This window comes from Galleria mellonella, unplaced genomic scaffold (genome assembly GCF_026898425.1).
Source record: "Galleria mellonella isolate WM207_F2 unplaced genomic scaffold, CSIRO_AGI_GalMel_v1 utg93, whole genome shotgun sequence".
Lineage (NCBI taxonomy): Eukaryota > Metazoa > Arthropoda > Insecta > Lepidoptera > Pyralidae > Galleria > Galleria mellonella.
Window position 1 is genome coordinate 5599759 of NW_026442176.1, and position 20485 is coordinate 5620243.

At 35.9% G+C, this 20485-nt stretch overlaps 1 pseudogene; it reads right to left on the reverse strand.

Moving 5' to 3' along the window:
- Positions 1–2635: 2635 nt before the first annotated feature.
- LOC113519531 (protein slowmo-like) lies at positions 2636–3339 on the reverse strand (annotated as a pseudogene).
- Between the last annotated feature and the right edge of the window lie 17146 nt (positions 3340–20485).

Below are 20485 nucleotides of genomic sequence, written 5' to 3' on the forward strand. Positions count from 1 at the left end.
GAGAATTTACAGAAAACCAAACCAAACATCTTTTATTGATACAAATTAATCACAACGCTTAAATGAGATGCGCTAATAAATTCATATATAATTGGAAATCAGTTTCAGCTAATACAAAAAGGTAAGACAACTAGAACTGTTGTTTACAAACAAAGTAATTTCAAATTTGATCACACCAATATAAACCATCAGTATTTAAATATGTAATAATAAAAAATTGTGTCCCACAAAATAAAACTGTCTTCAGTCGTAACAATATCAATAACAGTTATTTTGATCTAAAAACTGGACTATCACCAGAGAGAGACTTTGTACAAAAGTCGATTACTTGGGTACCTCTGTCCCATTCGTGTTTTTACCGTGAAGCAGTTGTGTTTGCATGGCTGTGTTTCGGTTTGAAGGATGGGATATGGCGTAAATTTACTGGGTATAGAGGAATAACACCTGAGTCCTCAGGAATGGCAACGCATGGGGGGTATCATGGGCGAAACAGTATACTCTATTATGTCCATGGTACTGCTCATGTCTATAGGCGATGGTTACCACTTTCTATCAGGTGGGCCATCAGCTTGTTTGCCATTCTAAGTTCTATAAAAAAAAATTGCAATTGGAAATATAAAGAATTTAGACGGGTTTTTGTATTTTTTGTACTTTTGTACAAATTCTTCCTCTGGTGTATGCGGAAAAGTAACTGTACAGGTATATGCGACATACATCCGTAGCGAAAAACTTGCACGCAAACCGCCAAAATCACTCCACGGAAAGTATAATGAACTTCTTTGTGCCTGTAAAGCCACAGAAATATCTCGAGCCACGGAATAATATGAACGACGTAATTTGGACACAAATTGAGGCCTGCGTACGAAAGGACTTTGTTCAACCATAAAGAACAATGCACCGTCTCCGAGCGTGACCGTGAATCACCGTCTTGCTTGGTGGTTACTTGGCCACGTCATATTCGTATACATTCGTTATTGCCATAAAAGTGCGACAGAAATTGTAGATGCGATGATTGCTTCGATAAACTGACAGATCTGGCGTTGAACACTCAGGTTATGGAATGAGCTCCCGAGCTGCCGAGGTTTTCCCAAGAGACTACAGCATGGGGTTCTTCAAAAGGGGGGTAAAGAGGTTTCTTTAGGGTCGGCAACGCGCGCGTAATACCTCTGGTATTGCAGGCGTTCATAGGCTACGGTAACCGCTTAGCATCAAGTGGGCCGTAGGCTTGTTTGCCACCTCAGTGGTATAAAAAAAACTCCTTCCATCTGGTTCAGGAACCACTTTTCGTACTTACCAAAAAATAATACAATACTGATATAGTAATCCACATGTGCAGAAAATATAACAATGTATGCAAGGAAAGTAGTATTCGAATACCTTAAGTACTAGAAATCTATATTTGAAAGTCGTGCATCCTCTGTATATTAGGTACTCTAGTGCAAGTCTCCAATAGATTTTTTTTGTATTGGATGATAACAGAATGACAACCCCGCCCGCACTAACGTTATAAACTGAAGTGATACCAGTGAAGGATGATTAGTTAGGGTAAAAAAGCAGGCCAGTTAGCCCATCGTAATGAATTCACCTAGAATTAAGCACGATGGACTTTACGGGACTACGCAGATTACAATCTGAGTGGTGACAGCCATAGGGTTAGTAGTTTTCATCACTAACAATCCCTTCTCCCTCTACCTAATAGGTACTTTTACGTATTTCTACTCATCTAGTGATCTACTCGAATATCTAATAATATTCGAATCAGTATTCGAGTCTCGTTGCATACCAGAGATATATCTGGCGTGAAGAAATTCAAGTTTCAATTTACAAACAGTAGCAGATTGTGACGTTCTCGTACACATATCGGCATCGCGTTGTGGAGAGAGCACAATCAAGATGGAATGGCTCTGTGAAAGTTTGTGGAGACGTTGCATTTTTTTACGTTTCAATGGTTGATCATAGCTGCAATAATGAATGATTAATTTAACAGATAGGCCTTAGCAGTATTACTGCAAAAAGGTTAAGTAGATATTCAAGACATATTTAGACATTTTACTACAAAAGCCGTCACATCTATGTACGTCTAAACAAAATAAAGTCTGTCTTATGAAAAACAAAAAAGTATTTAAACTGGGTACAGAGGAATAACACCTGAGTCCTCAGGAATGGCAACGCATGGGGAGTATCATGGGCGAAACAGTATACTCTGTTATGTCCATGGTACTGCTCATGTCTATAGGCGACGGTTACCACTTTCCATCAGGTGGGCTGTCAGCTTGTTTGCCATTCTAAGTAGTATAAAAAAAATTATTAGAATAATTTCAAATTGTTATAAAATTGTTAACCTAGATTATCACAAATGTATTTACTAATTAAGTTTTTTTTTTTTATAATTATAATCTGTTTTATGTGTCTAACAAATAAAATAACTACGTCTCATGCCTCAAAAACTTGAATGATTTAAAAATCTCTGTAATTTTAAAAGCACTTATTGTTTTCAGTATGATTTATTAATACTATTTACATTGTTCAAAATTAATTACATTTAACACAAATCAGTATTATAAATAATAAAAGCTCTATAATAAATATATTCATAACAATGATTCAATTGAAACTAAGTATTGTTGGAATCACATCTCTTTTCAGCTCCGTTCATCTGCATTCGCTTTTGTGATTTTTTAATGCCATCAAGTGATCCGTTTGCTTTAAATGGTATACCATCCATTAACTTCCTAGCAGTTGATGTTATATCATCAAGAAATTGTTAAAAGAGCTCATTTGTACTCTTAACTGCTGTGCTTGCAGACTCCTTTATTTCCGAATCCAATTTACTAATAACCCACTCTATTGCTTGCCGTCCTTTCGCAGCATTAATTGAAATTTTATTTGCTAGCAAATCCTCCATGTAACTACTAAGTGGAACACCTTGCACAGTAACTACTGCTTCTTGTGTTAAGAGAGTCTTTGAAGGATCAGAAGGATGCGAAGTGTATCTGACAGTTTCATCGACAGCATGTTAAATTCATGACAGCATGTTCATTGGCAGAATGTTAAATTTGTTGTTTTAAGCGTCATCTCTCGTTGTATAGGATTAACTTCAGATTTTTCACTTGCATAACATATTTTGGCAGTACCGACGAGCGCCTGTGCCCAACGTGGAAAAAACCATTTAGAACTTACGATTCTGTGCGAATGTAGCACTCCGTCAACGATCTTTCTTTCTACAACATCGATCCCTATGACCGCTGGATTAATAGGATTGGGATATTTTCTCCATGCTGCCATTGCAACTATCTCCCATGGATGGTCGAACGTGTGTTCTGATATCCAAATCTTCATGGTAGGTTCCTAAGTCTATTATATATATAATAACTGTAATGAGATCTCATAAATTTTTAACTTTAAGTGACGAGAAACAGACTTGATATTTTAAAGAGTTGATTTTATTATACGCTACAATGATAGTTAACATAATGCGAGTTGGAAGTGAAGTGCAAGACAGTGTTCACAAATTTAGCTATTTAAATAGGTGATTATCAAATTTATTAACAAAAGGTTGGGGAAAGTAAATAACGCTATCTTAAGGGAAACGATTAAACTTCATTAACTAATTATTTACTTATAACAAATGATATATGTAATTATTAAGACACTCATATCGTTAGGGGAGCCATAACATAATAGGCGATATTTTGTATACGTTATTTTTTTTTTGATGGGTGAAAATGGTATGGTAACCCCGCCTGCACTAACGGGGTACGTTGGCGGAGCAACAGTGAACGGTGATAAATGAGAATGAAAACAGGCCAGTTAGGCCATCATGATGAATTCAACAGGAATTAACCATGATAGTTTCCAGGGAGAACCGCGAGAAGGTCGACCTGGTTGGGTATATTGCTAGCAATAGGATTCTCAGTCTCCGTTACTAACAATCCATTTCCCCCCTGTATACGTTATTTAAATACGCTTTTAGGACTTGGCGCGAAGAAAAATATTTGTAGGTAAATAGTAGCTACATACCTGCTTCTTAATTGTCGAGGTTAAGTCCCGATAGTGTATTTAAATGTGTAAACAACGCGAGAAAGTTTTAAATTAACTATTAAAGCTATTTATGTCCAAACGTTTGTATGAATTTGTACTAGAACAAAATTATCTAAATAGATAGGTTGCTAATTGCTCGACCGCTGCACGGACAAATATTGTAGTAACTCTAGCGAATGTTCAGCAGTGAATTATGAATAATAACTGTAAGTGACAGATTCTTTTTTTTTTTATTAATTCACCTTCTTCAACCGACTTCGTGAAAAGGAGGGTTCTCGATTTAATCATATTTTTGTTTATGTTTGATAAATCCGTCAATTATAAACTGATTTGGAAAATTCTTTTTTTATTTTTTTATTGTAATTTGTGTGCTGTATGTAATGTAAATAAATAATCTATCTATCTATCTTTATTATCTGAAAGGAGTACAGATTGATGCCACAGAGAAATTTTATTAAAATCAAATTAGTAAATTAGTTGTTAAATGGCTTTGCCACGACTGAAATCGGTTTTTTTTTAAGAACAAAATCTTAAATTATCGTATTACTGATTTTATACATATATTTTTTTGTTTGTTTCTATATCATTATTAACATATATTTATTTAAACTTTATTATCCAATAAAATATGTGTGCTAATAAAACTGGTAAACCTTGCGTTATATATCTCCATATTTGGAACTAACAGAATTTTTCATCGTGCCTCCCACTAAATTGTTTATAATTACTCCTCTCCATCCAAAGGTTGCCTGGAAGAGATCGCTCTTAGCGATAAGGTCGCCCATTGTTTTCTCATTGTGATTATTTCTTGTAATTGTTTATATTTATAATAAGTTTACTATTGTATTCTTATGGAGGGAACAATAAAGTGTATCTATCTATCTATATATTATTTATTGGTACTGCCCTTCTAATCTATTAGCGCACAATTAATAATGTTTTTTTTTTATACAACTTAGAATGGCAAACAAGCTGACGGCCCACCTGATGTAAAGTTGTAACCGTCGCCTATAGACATGAGCAGTACCATGGACATAACAGAGTATACTGTTTCACCCATGATACCCCCCATGCGTTGCCATTCCTGAGGACTCAGGTGTTATTCCTCTGTACCCAGTAAATTCACGCCATATCCCACCCTTCAAACCGGAACACAGCCATGCAAACACAACTGCTTCACGGTTGAAACACGAATGGGACAGAGGTACCCAAGCAATCGACTTTTGTACAAAGTCTCCCTCTGGTAATTTTCTGGTCTGTCCATGATGGGCTGATGACCTGTCCCATCACTCTTAACATACAAAAGTAACATACGAGATAAATAACATTTTCTGTTCAGCCGCACAAGTTCATGTTTCAACGGCGCACGGCGTCGCATCCGGCGGGCGTGCCCGCACGCTTCGTTTGCGCCGCGGCGCCGCGCGCCCCGCTCGTATAGACAATGGCATCATTGTTTGCTGACGCTGTAATTCGATTACAAACAAACTAGGTAGATTGCACTGCTTTTATACTATAATAAGTCGCCTATAGATGTAAATATCGTGGTAGGTATCACGGTTGAAACACGAATGGGACAGAGGTACCCAAGCAATCGACTTTTGTACAAAGTCTCCCTCTAGTAGATGGAACCTTGGAGACAATTATAAAACTACTTTTCTCCCGGTCAATGAACATTACCGTGAAGCAGTTGTGTTTGCATGGCTGTGTTCCGGTTTGAAGGGTGGGATATGGCGTGAATTTACAGGGTACAAAGGAATGACACCTGAGTCCTCAGGAATGGCAACGCATGGGGAGTATCATGGGTGAAACAGTATACTCTGTAATGTCCATGCTACTGCTCATGTCTATAGGCGACGATTACCACTTTCCATCAGGTGGATCGTCAGCTTGTTTGTCATTCTAAGTTGTATAAAAAAATATATCTCAATCAAGCGGACGAAGTCACGGGTAATAGCCTTTAATAATATAATAATAATTATTATTAAAGATAACCAGAAACGCAAGAATAGACCATTATGGCGTCATATCTCAGGTGGGAATAAAGATGCCATAATAGATTCGAGATTCCTTGAATCCAAATGCCACATCAATAGCCACCGGTGACATCCCGTGTCGACGGCCGACCGCCGGCTTTAGGAACGGGAAATGCTTTATACCACGTGACGGTTTAGCTAATCGACGGCGATCATTACATGGCGGGAATACACAAGACCTAAGAATCAATTGTCAAATAATCAAAATGGACAATTATCCTTTTAAGTGTGGCGTTATTCCGGTTGAAAAATGATTTATCGATAAGGTAAATAATATAAATAAGGAAGTAAAAGAAGTGTGGGATCAATTATTAATATTATTAGGGTTCCGTACCTCCAAAGGGGAAAGCGGTACCCTTATAGATTCACTTCGTTGTCCCTCCATTCGTCCGTCTGTAAAGACCCTTTTTTTTAAGAACGCGTGGAGGTATCAAGTTAAAATTAATATCATATACTCAGGTCTGCAATCTCTTAAATTAATGTAAAAATGAAGCTTCCAAATCGACGCAATCAAAAGATACGACTGTTTATGTTCCATTTATATCGCATATTTTGACATTCGCAAAGGGAATCAAAACCTATAGGGTACTTCTCGTTGACCTAGATTCTTGAAATTTGGCAAATAGCAATAAAAAGCATAAATAATATACTATAAAAGCATGTAGCACAACTAAAGGAAAAAATTCGAAAACTGTAAATTTGTAGTTATTTCACAAAAAATTTAAACTTGATGATTTTGTTCGGAACCCTCATTGCGCGAGACTCGCACTTGACCGGCTAGTTTTCTAACTGTGCCCGCAAATTTATTCGTGTTTATCACTTATGTGTGTTTTCTTTTTCACGCCATCTATTGTCATGTAGAGGCAATACTCTATTTGATAATTTAATAAATATATTAGGGCCTACTGAAAATCAGTGTCGTAGCTTCAAATTTGAAACTGCGACATATGCTGAGTTAGGTCCTTTGCACAAACACTGCTACATTCATTTTGTTTTTTATATGTTTTTCTTTTTATTCTAAATTTAAAGTAAAATAGTAATGTTATTATATAATTGTGTAATCTTTATTATTATGTGGTTTTGTTATATGTAACATGTATATTTTATAATATTTTTCTTAAAGAACGATTGTATTTAATTAATGATATTATTTAAATGAAAAGTTTGTTTAGTGTATGTGTAAATAAATAAATATCAAATTATTTTTTTTTTGAATGATAATTTTGTAAACTTTATACAGCCTTACGTTGACCCTTAACTTGATAACATAATTTTAATTTAAATTATTTCAAAATTGTAGTGTAACCAAAAATAATAGTTTTATATTTATATATATATATATATATATATATATATATATATATATATATATATATATATATATATATATATATATATATATAATACTAAGGGCCCCATTGCTAGCAATATACCCAACCAGGTCGACCTGCACTCGGTCCCCCTGGAAGCCATCGTGCTGAATTCCAAGTGTGTTCATCACGATGAGCTAACTGACCTGTCTTTTCATTCTAACCTGTCATCTCTCACTGGTGCCCCGCTAGTGTACATGTAAACCGATAGAGCAGGCGGGGTTACCATTCCATCATCACCCATTAAAAAAAAATGTGTTTAGCAAGAGAAACCATGCACGTAAGACCCGCAGTTGTACTGACACGCGGCGTCACGCTATTACCGCGCGCACAACCGTGACTCAGGAGTGGAGCGTGCTCGACTGTGACCATTTTGGAGGATATATGAGCACTTTTACCCGACTGACAATAAGGAGAGTAATGTTTTTTACATGTACATTACTTATTTTATCCCGTGAATGCACCCACGTATTGCTTTGGCTATCAACATTTAAATTAAATATATACATGATTGAGATAATTTACTGCACGTTTTAATATTTTGTTTGCATTTTTTAATTTGTAGAATAATAGAATATAATAGATAATAACAGATGTATGTTTAAATCACTAGTGCAATTTAATCCATTCTAATAAATAAATAAGATATAAAACACCTTGAAACCCAGGGCTACACTACATTCCACGTATCTAGCTGTTAAATTAGTACTGGGCGACACTATTTTTTTGTCATTTTTTAATATCTGATACGTATCCTAATAAATTGTACAGGCGAAGAAGGGATTTTTAGTAATGCGGACTACCAGTCCCATTGCTAGCAATATACCCTGTCAGGTCGACCTCCACGCGATCCCCTCTGCACACCATCGTGCTGAATTCCAGGTGAATACACCTAGAATCATGATGGGCTTACTGAAATGCCTTTTTATTCTCACCTGTCAATTCTCACTGGTGCCCCGCCAGCGTATCCCGTTAGCACAGGCGGTGTAACCACACTATTATCATACATTAAAAAAAATACATCCTACAACATAGGCAGATCTTTAATTTTGCGTTTATTTATTTTTTGTTTTTGAAGGAACAGAATGATAATATACTGTGTTGACGTACTGGCCACTAATAAAATTATAAATACTGGCCATTAACAATTTGTTCTTATCGTTCTTTAAATGAATAAATAAAAAAAGTGTTCAACCAACTTTGCTTGCGTATTACTACACGAATAACGATATCGATTTCATCCTGTAGGTATGTTTTTGTAAAATATATTCGAAATGTAGGTATTTACATAGCCCAGATTGATAAGTAGGTAGACAAGGGAACAGTTCAACTCACCTTGGTAAACATACGGTAATAATTACTCGGCAATGACGAATAAATTACGGTCACATATGTCACATTGAATAGATAACACGAATTTCTCATATTGTACGTGTGAACACACAACCATTATAAAATAACCAAATACCTACACTGAATCAACAATCTAATAAATATATTATTAAAGCGATCTTTTTTTTTCCAACTTAGAATGGCAAACAAGCTGACGGCCCACCTGATGGAAAGCGGTAACTGTCGCCTATAGACATGAGCAGTACCATGGACATAACAGAGCATACTGTTTCGCCCATGATACCCCCATGCGTTGCCATTCCTGAGGACTCAGGTGTTATTACAAATAAAAATTGCTTTATTTTGTTTGAAAAATGGTACAAAAGATGGTATATAATATTTAAATATTGTTTATATATCAAATATTATTCCTCTGATTTCTGACTCTGACTTTTTTCAATATTAAAGCTCAAGTCCTTTTTATACAAAGGATTTGAACTTTAATATCAACAAAGAAGCTATAATATAAAATATTTAAACTATAAAATAAATAATAATTACACTATAAATCCAATAAAACAGTTGCACTAAAACAAATACGAATAATTCTTATATATAAATCTGCACAATCAATCTTCCGACTAGAGTGCTCATTTGCAAGATCGTATCGTGACATTCAAAATGGCGGACGATAACAATCATAATTACTGACACACAAGATGTCGGTTTTTCCGTAATAGATAATGCTTACCATATTTAATAAGCTTGGAAATCTTTAATGATACAGAAGTTGTTGTGCATTGCTATGCAACATGATTGTTACGTGAATAATTATGGTGTAAATGAGGAAATTTTCAAATTAAAAAAAATACATATATCTGAAATAAATGCAAATGCTAACTGCCTTGATGATAAAAATCATGTAACAGAGGTTACGTAACAATCCAAGCACCTATCTACCTAAGTGGATTGTGGTCTATGTATAAGTCATGGGCCATATATATAATTAATTGGACATTATACATAATTTTACCAGAGGAATACTTTGTACAAAAATCATTTACTTGGGCACCTCTGTCCCATTCGTGTTTCAACCGTGAAGCAGTCGTGTTTGCATGGCTGTGTTTCGGTTTGAAGGGTGGGATATGGCAGTGAATTTACAGGGTACAGACGAATAACACCTTAATCTTCAGAAACGCCAACTCATGGGGGATGTCATGGGTGAAGCAGTATACTCTGTTATGTCTATGGTACTGCTCATATCTACAGACGACAGTTACCACTTTTTACCAGGTGGGCCGTCAGTTTGTTTGTCATTCTAAGTTGTATAAAAAAAACAGTTATTTTATTAATTTATTTATTTATATATTGCTCACCGCACTTGCTCGTACTGTATCCCAAAACGTGTAGTGATCATAAGTTTATTTTACAAACTTAAATATTTTAAACAACATTTCAAAAATATATCTATTTTGTCATTAAAAATTGTCATTTATTTGTTTTAATAATGTACTATATATTTGAAATGTTATGATCCAATACTACTTAGTTGTTTATATTCAAATAAATTCAATATTTATATAATTAAACTTTTTGAAAAAAAGCAACAGCTAAATTTCTTGCCCATTTCTCTACGACTATTCAAAAATGTTTTAATCTAAAATTACTTGGTTAAAAATATTTCTTTTTTTCTTTAAATAAAACTGACAATATTATATTCTCAAAGAAGCTCAAAATATTTTGATCTCTTTAACCAATTTAGAAAAAAGTAGAACGTTCTGCATTCGTTCGTTTTGCTTATCGACTTATATAACTATAAATCAATTTGGAAAATTCTTTTTATTATTAGTAATTATTTTAAATTCGGTTGATAATTATTATAAAATATACAATAAAAGGTTTTTGAGGACTCTCACATCCAAGTAACATTAATTTTGCACCATAATTTATGGCAAAAAAATGTCCCCACGTCAAAACACACGTTATTTTTTATACAATATTGTATTAATAAAAAATTAATGATTACGTCTATTAAAGTTATTATTATTAAAAAAAAAACAGAAACAAAAGAATCATTATCTTAAAAATTCGCACGGAGTTTGAACAAAAACAGTTAACAATAATATTATTTATATCGAAGGAAACCTTCGTAGAGCGATAAGTACGAAATAATAACTTCCCATGCGGTACTTCATGATAACTTTATTCAAGATGCCATCGGCACGTGTTAGATTATAACAATAAAAATTCTTATAATTTATATATATATATATATATATATATATATATATATATATATATATATATATATATATATATATTGTAATTTATGTAAATATTTATATTAACTTCTGTTTAGCACTACTGCTATCCACTCACTACTTCCTATGCCACTGTGTTAGGTTGACTGGAAGAGATCTCTTTTAGAGATAAGTTCGCCTTTGCTAACATTGTTATTAACTTATTGTTGTTACTGTATGTTTTAGTGCAATAAAGATATATATAAAAAATGTAAACAATACTCGTTACAATACCCCTATGGTAGATCTGTGTGTGACCACCATCACATAATCCAGAATGGGGGGAAAGGGATTGTTAGTAATGGAGACTAAGTATCCCATTGCTAGCAATATACCCAACCAGGTCGACCTCCTCGCGGTTCCCCCTGGAAATTATCATGGTTAATTCCTGATAAATTCATTATGATGGGCTACCTGGCCTGTTTTCATTCTCATCTATCACCCTTCACTGGTGCTCCGCCAGCGTATCCCGTTAGCGCAGACGGGTTTACCATTCCATTTTCACCTATCAAAAAAAATCCAGATTGAAACGAGTAGTTATTGTTTTTTAGGGTTCTAATACCACTACCTCATTATCCAAATTGAAAAAGGTTGTTAAGGGTTCCGTACCAAAATGGTACAAAATGGTAAAAAAACTGTGGGAAGGAAAATATACTGTAGGAACTACTATGAGTAGCAACCTGGCAATTTCGTATTTAAGTTACATATCTCATCATCTTATTGACCGTTATCTGTCCACTGCTGGACATAGGCCTCCCCCAATAGACTACCATAAGGAACCGTCCTGAGCCACATGCATTCACTGACTTCCTAGAATATAAGATCGCCACTCTATTTAGTGAGGGGCTATCCTACACCGCGTTTGCCCGTACGAGGTCGCCACTCAATAACTTTTCTTCCCCATCGGTTATCGATTCTTCTAGTTATGTGACCAGCCCGTTGCCACTTTAGCTTGTTTATCCTTCGGGCTATGTCGATTAATTTGGTTCTTTTGCGGATATCCTCGTTTCGGATTCTATCACGCAAAGAGACCCCAAGCATAAGCTCTCCATAGTGGGGGGAAAGGGATTGTTAGCAATGGATTTTGACAGCCCCATTGCTAGCAATATGCCCTATTAGGTCGACCTCCACGTGGTTCCCCCTGGAAACCATCGTGAACAATTCTTGTTGAATTCGTCACGATGGGCTAACTGACCTGCTTCATCCTCACCTATTATCCCTCACTGGTGCCCCGCCGGTGTATACCGATAGTACAGGTGGGGTTACCATTCCATTATCACCCATTAAAAACCTCTCCATAGCGCTTTTTTTTTTATAGAACTTAGAATGGCAAACAATCTGACGGTCCACCTGATGGAAAGTGGTAACCGTCGCCTATAGACATGAACAGTACCATGGACATAACAGGGTATACTGTTTCGCCCATGATACCCCCCATGCGTTACCATTCCTGAGGACTCAGGTGTTATTCCTCTGTACCCAGTAAATTCACGCCATATCCCACCCTTCAAACTGAAACATAGCCAAGCAAAAAACAACTGCTTCACGGTTGAAACACGAATGGGACAAAGGTACCCAAGCAATCGACTTTCGCTAAGTAACTTGAAACTTTTGCATACGGACAACTGAGTAGGAGCATGTTTCGGTTCCATAAGTCATCACTGGCAACACGCACTGGTTACAGATCTTCGCCTTTAAACTTCAAGGTATTTTGGATGTAAACATTTACATTTCTTAAAAATTTACACTTCTACTATTTCAAAATTGATACCAGTTAGAATTAACGCCGACAGCAACGTATCAATCACGTCTTAAAACTTATCTAACTTAACTAACTAAAATTAACGTGTATACAACCCACGTCCATTCATTCGTGTATAGAATAAAAAAAAAAAAACAAAAACTTTTTCCCATTGACAGCCATTTAATTAACATTTATCAATCAGTTTATTATTTTGAAGTCAAGGGTTTTCTACCGCCTACATGATGGCGATAAAATAAAAATTACAATATACATTGCTGGATTTGTTCGTTGTATTCATTCTTCGAGCTGTGTTTAATACGCAATGAATTAGTTGAAGTAAAGGGCTTCACCCACGCAATCGAAACCGTGGCGCCGTTACCACCTACATGTGGTAGATGTGGTTATAGTTTTAGTACAATTTAACTATAGGTAGACATTTCTAAATTACAAAAATACTATTTTTACTACTTTTGCCCATGACTTTGTTCACGTGATTGTGATTCAATTTAGCCTATCTTCATTTCTATGTGTACTTTTTTTTTGATGGCGTGAGTTTACAGGGTACAGAGGAGTAACACCTGAGTCCTCAGGAATGGCAACGCATGGGGGGTATCATGGGCGAAACAGTACACTCTGTTATGTCCATGGTACTGCTCATGTTTATAGGCGACGGTTACCACTTTCCATCAGGTGGGCCGTCAGTTTGTTTGCAATTCTAAGTTGTATAAAAAAAAATTAACAAACTATTTTTCAAAGAAATTTATATTACGTAAACGTAAACGCGTAAACTACTTTGTACTAGAAATTAAAACATGGTTACAGAAACATTCGCATTGGTAACACTAGAATGGCTACGAACTGCAATTTAACAATAAATCGAGATCAAAGTTTCCCAAGCAAACACAACGGGAAGCGCAAGCAAAACAAACCGAAACGGCACGTGGTGGAACGAACCGAATGCATATGAATGATTGGGAAATACGAGCAGTTTGTACTGGAGCAAAACTTCCTTCGGCGCGCGTGGTCGCTATTTAGAAATATCCTTGCTGTGTTTACAGGTAAGTGCGCTTGTTTCCTGCTGCAGCTGTGCTGAAACAGTGTTATATTTATCGGGTACTTTATAGTAACTGTTATATATATAATGCGCCGCCTACGTATTTCTCGGTTTGCCCAATGGTTGACTGGTAGAGAACACCGTCCGGTGTTAAATCCGCCAAATGTACATAATGTACATAGAATTTTACTATGCATTAAAGTTTAAATAAATAAATATCTTATTACTAAAACATACTCTTTCAGATAATCTTTGGGTTGAGGAGAAAAAAGAGGGCAGCCATTTGACACAAATAATTTAATAATATTTAAAAAAATATATGTTCATGAATATATATATAAATTCATGAACATATATTATACGTATATAAATATATATATATATATACATATATATATATATATATATATATATATATATATATATATATATATATATATATATATATACGTATTAACATCTTTTCTTTATACCACGAGTTTTACTTTTTGGTAATATTTCATCCCATATCATGTGTATTTTTACAAACCGCTTCACATTTCCTCGTGGTTACGTATTTTCTCGGTGAATATATAGCTGGACTATTATAAATCTATAAAAGTCCGAAATATAGTTTATGGCGCAGTAAATGTTCGCGTTTGCTTCGCTTGAGGTTTACGATATATGCACAGCGACGCTGTTCCATCAATTATGTCTGTTATAACATAAAAACTTTGCTGTTAACTAGCTTTTACCCGCAACTTTGTTCGTGTAAAGGGGATATGTTTACTAACCAGGATAAAAAGTAGCCCTTATCCATCCCATGTAGTTTTTTTTTTTATTCGATGAAAATGGAATGGTAACCCCGCCTGCGCTAACGGGATACGCTAGCGGGGCACCAGTGAAGGGTGATCGATGAGAATGAAAACAGGCCAGTTAGCCCATTATGATGAATTCATCTGGAATTAATCATGATAGTTTCCAGGGGGAACCGAGAGGAGCTAGCAATGGGATTCTCAGTCTCCATTACTAACAATCCCTTTCCCCCCGCCATCCCATGTAGTTCGAGTATACCAAATTTCATAGTAACTGGGGGAAGAGATTGTTGTTCTTTCCTCCGTCAATATGAGTAATGAAGATTAAGGGTAGGACCCTTTGCTAGCAATATACCCAACCAGATCAACCTCCCTGTAGTCTCCCTGGAAATTATCGTGCTAAATTTCAAGTGTATTCATCACTATGAGCTGACTGACCTGCCCTTTTCGGGAGGAAAAGAAATTGTTAGTAATGGAGATTAGCAACCCTATCAGGTCGACCTCCTCGCGGTTCCCCCTGGAAACCATCGTGATTGATCCTTTGGTGAATTTGTCACAATGGGCTAACTGACCCGCTTCATCTTCACCTATCATTTTTCTGGTGCCCCCCAGTGTATACCGTAGTGCAGGCAGGGTTACCATACCATTATCACCCATAAAAAATACATCACAAAGTATTCTATGATATCTATGCTACTCTTCACGTTTATATGCATAGACATATTTAAGTGTAGTTTAGGCCGGGTAGACTGTGACCAACTAACAATCACCTAGTGTCCGTCCCAGAATTAGAACTCCTTCTATTCCTGTGGTGGGCACCATATCTTTTAGTTATAAATAAAGACATGTCTAAGAGTACATATGCGTCTTTTTTATTTTGATTTCAAAACTAAACTATTAATCCAATTTTGACCCAATTTCTATAGTATAGTATACTAATTTGTAAGTATACAAGAACTTACAGATAAAAAAAATAATCCAAATCGATCGTTATGAAGTAACAAACATAAGAAAAAATACAATAGAATAGAAAATCTACTTCTTTTTGAAGTCGGTTGAGAGAAAAGACAAACTTATTTTTCTCAAAGGACAACAATTGAAAAATATAGAAAACTCAAAATAGTGTAGCAAAATAACGGAAATTTTCACAATTTACTGACACATTTCCCAACAGACCATAAACGAGTTTCGATATGTGAAATGCATCGATCCGTTTGAAATAGGACGCCGCCGAATCCGCGCTCTTTCTTAATTGCTCTGAAAATAGTTGCGCACGCGCACCTGGCGTATTGTGACCACGCCGTCGTGCATTGTAGGACAAACTAGTCCATAATCTGTTTTCTATAATTGACACAATTAAATTATGCGTTCCAGGCAAATAATTAAATCACAAACAAACATATACATTCGAAAGAGGGAGACTTTGTACAAAACTCGTTTGCTTGGGTACCTCTGTCCCATTCGTGTTTCTACCGTAAAGCAGTTGTCCATGGTACTGTTCATATCTATAAGCGACGGTTACCGCTTTCCATCAGCTTGTTTGCCATTCTAATAGTATAAAAAAAATATGCAAACTTTCACATTTATAATATTAGTATTGTTATAATAAAATGTTGTAGAGTTGGTCACCGCAAGCGCCCCCCAGCGGAAGTAAATGTAACAATAAACCAATAATATTTCATGCGCGGAACTCCTGCGCAGCTCGAGTCACGTTCGATAACTATACGAGTATTAACTCGGCCATTTGACGCGCTTGTTAAATATAATGGCCCCCTATTTTAGGGTATGAAAACAGCAAAAGGGTAATTCAGGATAAATTATTGTCATTCTCAGTTTGGGTGCAGGGTGGCTAGATTACTACTATATTATTTTTACCAACTTTAAAGGAAAGAGGTTCTCGTTCGTTGTAATTAATTACTAACTCAACACTATTTTTAGTGGCCACAGTATGGGGTTCTTCAAAAAGGTTATATTAAGGTTTCTTCAGGATCGGCAACGCATACGTGACACCCCTAGTGTTATAGGTGTCCATAAGCTACGTGATCGTTGATCACAGGCTTGCAAGCTGTATCGAATCCTTAAGTCTTAGGAGAAATTTTGCCTCATTCTGCGTGTTCTACCACTTGTACAACGGATTGTGCTCAGAGGAATTATTCAATATGATGCCTACGGCCACTTTCTATCGTCGTACGGCTCGCCATCGACACGGAGTTCACCCTCACACCCTACAGCTTAAATGGTCGCGTACAACGCGGTTTCAGAGATGTTTTCTCCCACGAACACTCAGGTTATGGAATGAGCTCCCTTCCGAGGTTTTCCCAAAAGACTACAGCATGGGATTCTTCAAAAGGGGGGTAAAGAGGTTTCTTGAGGGTCCGCAACGCGCGCGTAATACCTCTGGTATTGGTATTGCAGGCGTTCATAGGCTACGGTAACCACTTACCATCAAGTGGGCATTTCATTTCAAAACTAGACACTTGGAGCTACAATTTGCTTTTTTTTCTTTTAGCTGTACCACCATTTTCCTCGGAGTTACAGCTCGTTGGAAATCACTCAAAAATTTGGATTCTTTTTATATAACCCTTAATTTTTGTGTCTAGTGTATAACAAACATTAAATACAATACAATATTAATGCACATGCCTTTTAAAGGTATTCACAGCATTTACTTTAACATAATAATTATACCTACAGTATGAAATGAAGTAAACAATTATAAGGACATATAAACAAACTCACTTTCACATTTATAATATTATATTAAGAATAACGATTAAGGATATATATACAAATGTAGTTACTAGTAGAAAGTTCACCGACAAAATGGAAAATACTTTTGCTTCTGGTCAAAGTCCATTTTAATTTGCTAAAAACACTTATTTCGATTCAATCGGAAATGACAAAAATATGATCAAAAGTGAATAAATATCCTGCCGTCGTGAAGTTACCCGGCGGATGTAATATCAAACGTATTAAAATGTTAACAACTATGTACGCTGTAGCTGTGTTCCTGCGTTCACGACACAAGAATCCTAATTAACCGTAATAAAAACAGATTAACCCCAGTTTAAAATCGTATAACCATATTTTTAAACTTTAAAGTGCTACTATTAAGGAGAGGAAATTTAAGAAATTTGTACTATGTAGGTACGTACACTTCTTACATATATTACTTGCTTATTACTTCAATTAAAACGAGATATAAGGCTATAACAAGAATTGAAAACTCAAATTAACTTACTTTTTAATTTTATTTAAATCTGGTAGGACAAATGAAACAAAAAAAAATATTTTACTCTGTCACCACAAGGACTAAACCTAAGAACAAGGAATTATAAAAATCTTTAGACTAGACTCATTACTAATTAGTAATTGTTAGTAATGAGATCTGATGAACCCATTGCTAGCACTACACCATAGCGATGCCACTTAATCATCAGACGGGCCGTATGTATGCATTGATAAATTATAAAATAAAGTTTATTTAAAATAAACTGTAAGTTAGGGTTTTGCCCCCGTGATCCTAATCTTAAACAAAATCTATTGGGAGGAAGGGATTGTTAGTAATGGGGTTTAACTGACCCATTGTCAGCAATATACCCTCAAATCAGGTCGACCTCCACGCAGTTCCCCCTGGAAACCATCGTGGTTAATTCTAGTGGAATTCGTCACGATGGACTAACTGATCTGCTTTCATTGTCACCTATCATCCCTCACTGGTGTTCCTCTAGTGTATACCGATAGCGCAGATGAAGTTCCCATTCCATTATCACTCTTTAAAAAAAATTTAATCGAATTATTAATACTATTTAGTAATAATAAAAGTACTTAATATTATTCTTAATTTCATGAATAATATAGTATATTTTTTTTTATACAACTTAGAATGACAAACAAGCTGACGGCCCACCTGATGGAAAGTGGTAGCCGTCGCCTATAGACATGAGCAATACCATGGACATAACAGAGTATACTGTTTCGCCCATGATACCCCCCATGCGTTGCCATTCCTGAGGACTCAGGTGTTATTCCTCTGTACCCTGTAAATTCACGCCATATCCCATTCTTCAAACCGAAACACAGCCATGCAAACACAACTGCTTCACGGTTGAAACACGAATAGGACAGAGGTACCCAAGCAATCGACTTTTGTACAAAGTCTCCCTCTGGTATGTCATGTATGTATGTGTAAGTATATTTCTTATTTATATATGTTTTATCGTTTATATATGTAATTTTAGTATGTATGTATATCAATAATTACTAGCACCGCATTCGAGTATTCTGACACTTCCCTATGGTTGACTGGGAGAGAATGCTTTTAGCATTAAATCCGCCATGTACACATATTTGTACTAATGAATAAATAAATAAATAATACTATTTACTTCATAATATGTAAACATTTAGAAATACAAAACATACCATACCATATTATAGCATGTTTTGCAAAACAACAGCTCCAACAATCAAGTGTTCAATCGATTGTATCGTATTCGGATTTTCGAAGAAAATTACAAATCGATTCATAGCACCTGTATTGTACCGAGAACATAATAAACAAGGAAGGAGTGTGGGAATGTTATACTCCATGTAATTCTGGTATGTTCTCATTGACACCATACTCGCTCAGGTTTACAATGTGTACTACCTAATACATCAACAATCTCCAAAGAGGAAATGACAATAGGAACGAACTATTTTTTTTTTGCTGGGTGAAAATGATATGGTAGCTCCGCCTGCGCTAACGGGATACGCTGGCGGAGCACCAGTGAAGGGTGATAGATGAGAATGAAAACAGGCCAGTTAGTCCATCATGATGAATTCATCGGGAATTAACCATGATAGTTTCCAGGGAGAACCGTGAAGAGGTCGACCTGGTTGGGTATATTGCTAGCAATAGGATGCTCAGTCTCCATTACTAACAATCCCTTTCTCAGTTAATCAGCTTAATCAATATATCCCGGTTCAAAGTCGCGGTTAAATATTGAATATGAATATATATCGACAAGCATGGTATGCGCTTTAAGCAGCTATAAACGGATCCCATAACTCGTGGGAAATATTGACAACCGCAATGTGACCGCAAGGGACACCTGTTACTCGTACTCCGAGCACGAATACCTACATTGATGAAGCCCACATGAAATTGAAACCGAAACCCAATTTTTTACATATACATACATTAACTACCCATTAATACCTCACTGCTAAGGGTTTCTCTCTTTAAGATAAAAACATAGCCTACTTTTATCTTATTTTGCGAGTAAATGCATGTTTTTTTTAATCGGTGCAAATGGTATGGTAACCCCGCCTACGCTATCGGTACTGTCGGGGCACCAGTGAGCGATGATAGGTGAGAATGAAAAGGCAGGTCATTTAGCCCATCGTGATGAATACACCATACCATTTTCACCCATTATAATTTAACTGTCCACTGCTAAGCTTACTTACTGCAGTTTTCTAGAATATTTGTCTCCTAGCGCTGGGACAGATTTTAATTTTGCACTAAAAATATATCTATGTATTAATCAGTTCCCATGACTGCTTTGAATTCGTTTTCACAGGTACAGGCTCACAATGGACAAGATCTGATACGGCCGCAAGTAAATGAACCGACCTGCAAGGTCGAAATGCAGAATGGCGCGGTGAATTCACAATGATTCATGTGATTAATGTAACCCCGATAGCTAGAAGCAAATTGTCTTGACATATATACAAATAGAATACGCAAGGTGTAATAGAAAGACGAAATCCAACGATGCTATAATCAAATCTGAACTACATTCGTAGAGCAACATGGTCGAAAATTCAATA